Genomic DNA, 11624 nt, shown 5'->3' with positions numbered 1-11624 from the left:
ATTATGATCGCACGATCTTTGATGAACGATTTTTGTGTCTTGATCTGTGATCCACAGAGGATCCAAATCCGAACTGGAAATATCTTCTGATTAGTCTTTTCTTTTGAACTTTTCCAAGTGGGCCCCATCTTCACTCAAGGGTTATAAGCCACTTGCCCACTTTGAATCGGTCCTTAATCTAGCCACTTGCCCGCGAGCAAAAAATTCTTTTGATTTTGCAATCGGAATATCCTTTCTGCGCCTTCCACTTTTCTAAATGGGTCCAATCTCCACTCTTTATAAAGCCACTTGCCCACTTTGAATCAGTGCTAAATTTAGCCACGAGTAAACTGCATATTGAAGGCCTTCAAGCCTTTCGGTCTCTCGCTTAAAGATTTTTTTATGTGTTTAGAATACGGGTAAATACTTAAAATATGTGTCATTATACAAGCGGATAAATACTTAAAAGAAATCTTCATTCTACTTGTATAACAACATATGGCGTCCACCACGTATTCCAATCACATTAAAAAATTTCTTCCTCTTGCAGGCTCCAACATACGCATTAGGGGGCACGAGCCGGGCCGAGTCGGGCCCAATTTTGAAGAAACAGGACCTTATCCTTTTTAAACAGTAACAGAGCGGGATGGGCCAGGTAGAAGGATTTTCAGTTTTTAAACTGGGCCTAACTCAGTGTGTTTGAAACAGACCGATTCAAGATGGGTCCATGGATCCAACTCTTTTTTTTTTCTCTAATTTATAAATTGCACTGCACGACAGCACTGCAGCAACACTAACATGTTTTAGAAAATTACAAGACCTGTTTCACATGCATCTGCACACAGGAGCTGTTTTTAAAAATTGAGGGTGCACTGCACATCAATTCATATAGGGGGCGTTTGTTTGCCCTCACTAAGTTGGACTGGACTGGACTGGACTAGCTATTAGTCCAATACTGTGTTTGTTCCATGCTGGGACTAACATTAATGAGACTAAAGGGGACTAGCATGGACAAAACCCTTCACTAAGAGGTCTTAGCGAGACCCCCCAATAACCATGGGACTAGCTAAGACTATCTTCTCTTTCTCGTCCTCGTCATGCTCAACGACCACTCTCGACAGACTCCTTGTCATCTCCGGTCACCTAGATCAATCATTAACCTTCCGACTCTCATTCAGATCCATTTCACAACCAACTTTCATATAAAATATACCAAATTGAAGCTGGGAGTGACAAGATTACGATTTTACGTGAATCGAGGCCAAAATGTGGTCGAATGTGGCTGGAAAATGGCCTGGAAGTCTCGGCCTGTTTGGGCTTCTTCAAATCCATGACAGATTCGAGCATTCAAAGCTAAGATCTCGGTCCAGGGATGGTGATGAATTTTTTTGGCGGTGCTAACTTCATCCAATTTAACGAGGAAATGGTAGGAAAAAATGAAGAAAAAGATAAGATCATAATAAAATATTAATAATTTATATATTAAATAATATAATATTATAATTTGTTATTATCCAGCTTTTTAGTCCAATACTGCACCAAACGCTTCACTAAGTTAGTCCAGTTTAGTCTAGTCTAAGCCAGTCCAGCTTAGTCCTTGAAGCTAATCCAGTCCGAGATAGTCCGGCACAACAAACGCCCCCATATATTCTTACACACACACACACACACATTCTTCTATGTAATATATATATATATATATATATATATATATATATATATAATATATATAATATAATATACTCATACATGATACATCTTATATAAAGCTTTGAATGTAAACTCATCTCTGAAGAACATCATATAGAAATTCAATTTACAAACTCATCTATTATAGTAATCTAAAAACAAAATAATATTTAAAAAAATCCATGTACATATCAACTATCCCATTAAGTTTAATGCGATCAAGCTTTATTAAATGGAGAAAATCAACTAATTATTAAAACTGAGCAACACAAAATATATAAGAAAGCAAAGATAATTAATTAAAATAAAATAAAAGAATTGAAGAAAGAACATTCACGCAAACAGAATTCTACCAGATTCCTCCTCAAGGAGCCACCGCTCCAATTTGGTCTCAGCAGCCAACTCAATCGGAGAAGCACTATCAGGCAATACTTAGCCTAGAAATTTAAAAGAATAAATTGTAAACACCAAATTGAGAACCCATGGCAGAATCTACAAATCCTAAAAAAGACCCTAAATCCCTAAACCAGAAATTCACATAAATAAAAAACCCTAATTCATAATTTCCTAAATGTTAGCAGGATGATGGTTGCTATCAGTGTTCTCGATGGCGGTGATGTGTTGTTGGTGGTCGCGATGGCGGTGATGTCGTCGAGGAGGAGAGACGGATGGTGTCGTCGTGGTTTTGGGACCTAGGTTCTCTGGAATGTCATCCAGGATGAGAGATAGGTGCATGGTGCCGTCGTGGTGGTCGAGACGGTGGTGAGAAGAGCAAGTGCAGAGTCGCAAAGGTTGATGTCGTTAAGGAGGATATGACAGGAGTGGATGGTCTGGAAACTCTGGATTCTTAAAGAGAGTGCAGAAAAAGAGTCCATCCATTATATTTAGAACGGGCCGATCCAAGGTCCCGTTATTCTAAATAATAAGACTTCGTCCGCCCCTAAAATACACAGTCTCCGCCCCGCTTATCCTCTAAAAAAAATGGACCCGCCCTTTCCCGCTTCAAACCTTATCTACCCGTCCTAACCCGCGGTTCCTCTATGACACGCCTGACCCCGATATCCTCCAAACAACAGGGTAGGCACGTGCTGGGCGAGACCCAAAGGTGATGAAGCCATACTAACATGCATGAGAACTATGAAGAAAGAACGAACATAAATAAAACTCGTAAATTTGACTATAATGAATATGCAATTGTGAAACGTGTTCAGAGCATACAACTAACCCAAAACGTTGTAAAAGGAATATTATAAAACTGTGCGAACAAAGGAATGGGTCCTACGCTGAGAAGGCTCCAAGATACTAATGCAGGAATGCCTTGACACCGGGATTGTACACCTCGATTCTAAGTCCTGAAGGGGCGCAAAACAAAACATGAGTGGACCAAGTTTACATATATATATATACACACACATATATATATAATACTAAAACAATTAATCTTCAACGTACTAATCCCCAGTTTTAGAAAACTCATATAGCATAATAAGTAATAGGTTTTCCAAAAACCCTAGCATGCCATAACACCTTCATAAAACATATATCGTATATAGTGTGCTTAGTAGTAGTATCACAATCGCACGTAGGCACTACATCTCTCAATTGAAGCCATATATAAATATCTTCCTCTCGTAGGCACTACATCTCCCGACCGAAGTCACATATAAATATCTTCCGCCAGTAGGCACTACATCTCCCCGCCGAAGCCATATAAAAATATCATTCGCCAATGGGCAAATAGTATGAATAACCACTAAGTAAGCAAAAAAATCATGAACATAATATTTCTAAAATATATCTCATCGGAGCTCAATAGCTCAAACATCATATCATAAATCATATTCATAAATATCTCAGTAAACATAAATTTGATAAGGCATGATAATTCATAAAGCGTAAATCCGATTTACTCATAAACGTAGTCATAAAATCATGTTTTTCTTGTATGCATTTCTAGTAATTAAATCATGCACTTTGAAAGGGGTCCATTCACAGATACTCCGTCACCGAATAGTCGTTCGAACTAGGTAGGACAGAAACGCCACTAACAAAAGCACCTAAGCACATAAAAGGACCAATTAATAAAACTCTACTAAAACAATTGAATTTGGGAAAACAGAGCGCGAATTTGGAATCAGGACATCAAAATTAGTCTAGGAGGGGTCCCGGGCGAAACCTGAAAAAGTCAGCGTTGACTGGAAAGTCAACGGCTAACTCAGCCAAGCCGAGCCGAGCCACCGGAGCTCACCGAAACTAGGGTTTTTGGCCGAAAGTTTAGGTAATTTTCAAAACTTCGTAACTTCTTTGTTTCTTAACCAAATTCAATCTATAATCTATCAAAACGAAGTTAGGAAAGTATAGAACAAGATTATACCTATTTGGAAGCCCAATGGTTACCAGAGATGGTCGAAAAAATAGCTTGAAAGGTGACTGGTCCGCTGGAAAACTGGGGAACTCGCCGGAAATTAGGTAAACTTTAAACGTTCATAATTTCTTCAATACTTAACAGTTGGAGCAGTTATGGTTTTATTTAAATATTCATATATATTTATGCTTTGTTTTATTAGAAAGATTAAGTATATAATTGCTAATTGCTATTAACGTTATCAATTAATAAGGAGTAATTGGCACCACATAAATATGTTTTGAGATTCCTTCTCTGTATAGAGAAGAATAACAAGTCTTTATCCATAATCATTTCATGTTGATTTTTTTCTATTTTGATCTCTTCCGTTTTGTTTTTCCTTTTGATTTCTTACGGTTTTCAAGTCCCAAATAACTCAACCCTTAACATCTATTTCTTTGTAATATTAATATATATATATATATATATATATATATATATTAGTCCCGAGAGTCGAAAAAAAAAAACTACAAGTTTTACATATATTGAGTCAATAGCAAAATATTAAAAGGGTGTGAGTTCGAAGGTTCTTCTGTTGTGCAAGGAAGAACCTTATTAGAAGAAGAAAGTTCTGGGCAGTTTTATCCTAGGAATGACGTGGTAGTTGTGAACTGTTTGCACATATTGGGCAGAACAGCGAAACATCTTAAAAAGAGCGACTTAGTCAGCGACTCATCCCAATAATCATTCATCACTCAAGGCTTCTACATTTTTTCGGGTAACTTCGTTCCTTTCTACTTTAGTTTACAACAATTTTAAGACGTATTCAATCTGCCATGGATTCTGAAAACAATACCACACCCGACCTTAACAAGCCTTCCAAGTTTAAGGGTCTCCACTTTAAGTGTTGGAGACAGAAGATGTTAACTTATTATTTCTCACCACAAAAAAATTGGCTTCCTTTTCACCACTGTCAAACCAACTTTCCCTGAAGAGCCCACTATTGCACAAACCAAACCTTCACAAACTTGGATTGGAAATGATTTTCTTGCCAAGAATTATATTCTTAATGGATTGTTTGATGACCTTTATGACTGCTACTCTGATTATGGCACTGCTAAAGATTTATGGGAGGCACTTCAGAAAAAATATGAGACTGAGGAAGTTGGGGCTAAGAAATTTGATGTTAGTCGTTATTTGAAATATAAGATGGTTGATGATAAATCTGTTGAAGCACAATCTCATGAATTACAGAAAATTGCTCGTGAAATTATTTCTAAAGGCATGGTTTTAGATTATCAATTTTAGGTTGCCATCATCATTGATAAGTTGCCACCAACTTGAAAAAATTTCAAGAACTCACTCCGCCACATGACAAAAGAGTTTTCTCTGGAAAGCTTGATCACTCGACTTCGCATTGAGGAAGAGGCCATGACACAAGAATTGAAGATGGAAATTCTGGTCGTGTCAAACAACAAGAAGACTACCAACTTCAACCAGAACCGGACTCTAGCTGTGTTGAAGCCAAATGGGAAGAACATGAAGATTCAGAACAAGAATCATAACAAGCACCTCAACAACAACAACAACAACAAGGTTCAGAATCGAAATCCCTTTCATCTTCAGAATAGGTACCAACCCCCCTCAAGTGCTGCTTCTGATTTGAGACAGTTTGAATGCTATAACTGTCATAAGCTGGGCCATCTTGCCCAGAATTTGCAGAAATAAAAAAAGCCATGCTCTACAGGCAAATCTTGTTGAAGAACAATTAATTGCAATGATATTAGAAATCAACCTAGTTGATGGATTCGAGGTGTGGTGGGTGAACACTGGCACTTCTCATCATGTTTGCTATGATCGTTCTCTTTTCAAGACCTATTATGTGGCAAAAGGAAGGAAGGTGTTGTTGGGTGATTTGCACTCAACTGATGTTGCTGGTACTGGAGAGGTGGAGTTGAAGTTCACCCTTGGAAAAACTATGATACTAAAAGATGTGATGCATGCTCCAACGATAAGGAAGAATCTGGTATCGAGCTTTCTTCTCAACAAGGTTGGATTCACTCAAACCATTGGAGCATATACATATACTCTTACTAAAAATGGGATATTTGTGGGAAAGGGATATGCTACTGATAGAATGTTTAAATTGAATGTTGATGCTAATAAAATATCTGCTTTTACTTACATGTTATCTTCTTTTAATACTTGGCATGCTAGACTTTATCATGTTAACAAACGCTTGGTTAAGAACATGAGTAACTTAGGCTTTTTACCCAACTTATCATTGAATGATTTTGAAAAATGTGAATATCATAGTCAAACTAAAATCGCTAGAACTTCGCATAAATCTGTCAATAGAGAATCTGAACCACTTGACTTAATTCATTCTGATATATGCGAATTTGATAGAATGTTAACTAGATATGGAAAACGTTATTTTATTACCTTTATTGATGATTGTTCATATTACTACTTTGTCTATCTTACGAAAAATAAAAGTGAAGCTATTGACATGTTCAAAACTTTATTAATTGAAGTTGAAAATCAATTTAATCGTAAGATTAAAAGATTTCGTATTGATAGAGGACAAGAATATGAATCCACTTAATTTGTTAATTTGTTCAAGTCTCATGGAATTATTCATGAAACTACTGCTCCTTATTCTCCTAAAATGAATGGTAAAGCAGAAAGAAAAAATTGAACACTTTGTGAATTGACTGTTGCTACTTTACTTAGTTCTGGAGATACTTCTTATTGGTGGGTGAAATTGTGTTGACTGTATGTTATGTGTTAAATAAAATTTCTAACTCAAAAACGAATATTTCTCCTTATAAAATTTGAAAAAAAATAAGAAATCAAATGTTTTGTATTTCAAAACTTGGGGTTGTTTAGCTTATGTTCGTAAACCTGATCCAAAAATATCGAAATTGGCTAGTAGAGCATATGAATGTGTTTTTATTGGTTATGCATGTAATAGCAAAGCATATAGATTTTATGATTTGAAAAACCATGTCATAATTGGGTCACTCGATGCTGCTTTTTATGAGAATAAACTTCCTTTTAATCTTCGAAATAGTGGGGGTTCTAAGTCTTCTAGAATTTATAAACTTGCTATTGTAGAACATAGTGAATCTGCAATAGAACCTAGGAAAAGTAAAAGAGCTCGAATAACTAAATATTTTAGACCTGATTTTCATGTATATAACTTACAAGAAGATCCTAATACAATTCAAGAAGCTTTAACTTCTTTAGATGCAGATTTGTGGCAAGAAGCTATAAATGATGAAATGGACTCCCTGGAGTCAAATCAAACTTGGCTTGGTGGATCTTCCACCTGGTTGCAAAACAATAGGTTGCAAATGGATTCTTAAAGGAAAATTAAGACCTGATGGTTCTGTTGAAAAATTTAAAGCCCAGCTTGTTGCCAAAGGCTATAGGCAAAGAGAAAATATTGATTTCCTTGATACTCATTCACCTGTGACTAGAATAACATATATTCGTGTATTCTTTGCTTTAGCTTCTATTCATGATTTCGTTGTGCACTAAATGGATGTTAAAACATCTTTCTTAAATGGTGAATTAGAGGAAAAAATATATATGGATCAACCAGAGGGTTTTATTATTCCAAGACAAGAAAATAAAGTTTGCAAGTTAGATAAGTCTCTTTATGGATTGAAATAGGCCCCTAAACAATGGCATGCAAAATTTGATGGTTTGGTTACTTCGAATGGTTTTAAAATAAATGAAAGTGACAAATGCATCTATTATAAGTCTGAAAATAATATGTGCACTTTACTATGCCTATATGAGGATGATTTGCTTATTTTTGGCTTGAACATTCATGTTGTGAATAACGTCAAAACTTTGTTATGTGCTAATTTTGATATGAAAGACTTGGGTGAATCTAGTGTAATACTTGGTTTTCTTTAGATCAATCCCACTACATCGAAAAAGTTTTAAGAAAGTATAATTATTTTGATTGTAAACCAGCATGTACTACTTATGATCCTAGTGTAAAACTGTTTAAGAACACTGGTGACAATGTTAAACAATTTGAGTATGCAAGTATTATTTGCAGCCTTCGTTATGCTACTGATTGCACTAGACCTGATATATCTTATGTTATAGGAGTTTTATGCAGATTTACTAGCAGACCTATTTTGGAGCATTGGCATGCTATAGAGAGGCTTATGAGATACCTTAAAAGGACGATAAATTTCAGTTTACAACTCAATGAAATCAAGTGATTCAAAAACGAAAATCACACTTCTCAACGAGACGAAGAGAATGGTACCTTTCTCGACAACTAACTCGTCGTGGTTTGGCCTGAAAGATCGCGGCCCAACTTGAGTTTTGATCCTGACGATCCGGAAGGAAGTTCGAGTTAAGGTTAGGTGTTCCGGGCTCGTGAGGACGAGACGAAGCTTGTGGTGCTCTAGGTTTGGGCGATAGTGGGAGTGTTGTTGTTGTGTTTGTGTATGTTAAGCTCAAAGAGAGAGTAGAGGTGAGAGGGAGAGAAAAAAAGAAATAGAGAGAGATGAGGTTCACGAGAAGAAGAAGGTAAAAGAGAAAAAGAGAAGGTGGGTAGGAGACCAAAACAAAGGGGTGGGCCCCACTGGCACACTAAACAAGATCAAAAAGCAGACATTTAAAATAAGTATCCAAACCAAAGTGAAATTACAAAATTTCTTAAAATCCGGAACGGGTCGTTACACCCTATCCGCACCCCTAATATGCATCCCAAGTTAAGGGAAAAATTTAGCCATGCATGGCTAGAGATGAAAAATATTTTAGCCTTATAGTATACTTTAAAAATAATTTAGCCCGATAGTATACTTTAAAATATTAATTTTTTAATGACTAAAACAAAGTCAAAGGCTCCATGACTAAAGATGACCTAATTTGGTAAGGTTTTGAGAGGAATCGGTTTTGAGAAGAATCAAATAAGAGAGAAATCAGCTTGGGACAGAGTTTGAACAATGTTTTATAAACTAATTTTGAAATTGGGGAGATAATGCTTCGTGGCAGTGCCAAAAATCAATCATATTTATGCATTCTAGTGCAAGTTTGATCTCCTCCAATTTTTATTATCTCTAACAACTAATTATTTAACTCGTAACGCTATCACTCTACTAAAAGAAATTGAAATCAACTTTTGGACAAAATTGATTGTAATTGTTTGTAAAACTTTTTATTATAAGTGATTTTGATAGTTTTAATAATTGTTTGACAATTAAGGGAAAGTTATTGGGAAATTTGGAAAAATCCAAAATTTAGACTCTATATAGAATTATAGTCACTCTTTTAAGTTTATGATAAATATAATCAAAAGTTGATATGAAATAACTGATATACGCTTAAAATGAGTTTTCCCATAACAACCAAAAAACAAAATCCTACAAAAACACTCAAATGTTGATAGTTTTCATTCTTAGGATTGTAAATACGTGTAAGAACGCAAAATCCAACTGTCTATATATGTGTGTTTTAGATTCCCGGAGTTTCTCAGCAACCAAACAGAGTATAACAAGGACCCAAAAGTCATATTAGTTGATATCTCTTCTCTCAATTTGTGTTACGTGGATTTTTTTTCTGATAGTTTTCTTGCTTTTACTTGTTTGTTCACATGTAAGTCCCTAATGCAGTGCGTCGAGGGATGATAAGCCCTTCTCAAGCTTCTGCAAATGCAGCAATTCTACTTTTTTGGTGCAAATGAGAAGAGAAAAAAAAGCACACATGCATAAAGATATGTATGCAATAGATAGAGAGAGAGAGATAGAGAGAGAGAGAGTGAGAGAGAGAGAGAGAGTTACAAAGACAATGGTGGGCTGTGCGCTAGCTTCGGTGGAGATGACGGTGGCTGCGGAGTTGATTGTATCAACGCTGCTATCCGTGATTGCTTGTGTGATCCGATAAAGCTCGTTGCTTTGCTTTTGGAGATAAATTCCTCTTCTTTTTTCTCAAATAATCAACTCTATCGAAGATTGACTAAATGGGTTTTGAATTCCCTGCTATGTGGTCGGAGAATGACAGTTTTCTGGCTAGATTCGACCGACATGGCAGATTCGATCTGAATGAACATTTCTCGAACCTGAATTTTGGTTTTATAGGAAAACTCATTTTAGGCGTATGTTAGTGATTTCATGTAAAATTTCAGTTATAATTATCATAACTTAAAATGGTGGCTATAATTCAATATAAGGTCCAAAATTTGGTTAATTTTGCAAATTTCCCAAAGTTGTCCCTTAGCACTATTAGGGGCAGGCGACTCATCATGGGTATCAAAAAAATATTTCAAACTTCTTGCTCCAAGCAGCATAGTTGGTTCCACAAAAAAAAAAAGGGTTCTTTAGATATAGACCCTTGAAACTCCTATTTTCCAAATAAAAACCCATCTAAATTTAAACATTCAAATAAAACCCAAATTTCAAATAGCCTACCATGTAGACAAATATATGACCAACTATTACAATACAATTACAACTTATGCCATAGAATCCTAATTTGGTCAATAAATGTTATTACTCATCCTAATTATGATGAGCAATTAAATCCATATGGATATTTTACCTTTCTTGTATCATAAATATTAGCAACATATATAAATTAATTTACCAAATTTAAAAGAGAAAGACAATCTTGTATGGAAAAAATAATATTGTTTGAATTATGTAATTACTTACATACAAATTAATTTACCTACTTATAAAATATTATACTAATAAACCTGCATTTTGAATCATGTAATTACCTACATATAAATATTATACTAATTTACCAACATTTAAATTAATTTACCTACTTATAAAATATTATACTAATTTACCTACATTTAAATTAATTTACCTACTTATTAATATTATACTAATTTACCTACTTATTAATATTATACTAATTTGCCTACATTGAAATTAATTTACCTATTCCAAATTATGAAATTAGTATTATTATTTTTCAATTAGCACGTTATAACAATTTGAAAGTTAATACATTGAATATACAATGAATGGCATGAATTATTTTGTAAAATATATAAAATTAATTAAATGGATATAACAAGTAACTGATCCAAAAACCCCATCCAAGTATTAATAGGGGTAGTTTAGGCATTCAAAAAATACACAATTTGAAAAGTCAAACTTAATTAAAGAATTTGTTTGATTGAAGGTTAGTCAATGGGCTTTATTCAAGAAAACAAAAGGAGATGGGTTTTAGTAGAGGAAAATATAGTTTCAAGGGGTAATATCAAATTTTCAGAAAAAAAAACAAAGAGGCTTGGAAGGGGAGGCTTGTAAAAAAAAAATGCAAGGATGGGTCCGTCTACTCCTTTCATCCCTTTGCCCATGCAAAAAATGATGCAGGACGGGCAAGGGTGTATCGAAAGAATGGGATATAGATGAATTGAGATTTGCTCAGCCGAGAACAACAGAGCTTACTTGACATTCGTTATTCATGAATTCACTCAGAATCAATACAACCAAACCTAATACTTGTTTTAAAGCAGAAAATCACCCTTAGATTAATTTTTCATTCACTAATTATATGACTTGCATATAGAGCCCTTTTGAATAAGGACATTAGCTACATTGATAAAAGCATCACAAAAGCATAT

Source organism: the organism of the source record quoted next, unplaced genomic scaffold (genome assembly GCF_019419815.1).
Source record: "Pyrus x bretschneideri cultivar Hongxiangsu unplaced genomic scaffold, Pyrus_bretschneideri_v1 Contig17, whole genome shotgun sequence".
Classification (NCBI taxonomy): domain Eukaryota; kingdom Viridiplantae; phylum Streptophyta; class Magnoliopsida; order Rosales; family Rosaceae; genus Pyrus; species Pyrus x bretschneideri.
This window is presented reverse-complemented; position numbering follows the sequence as displayed.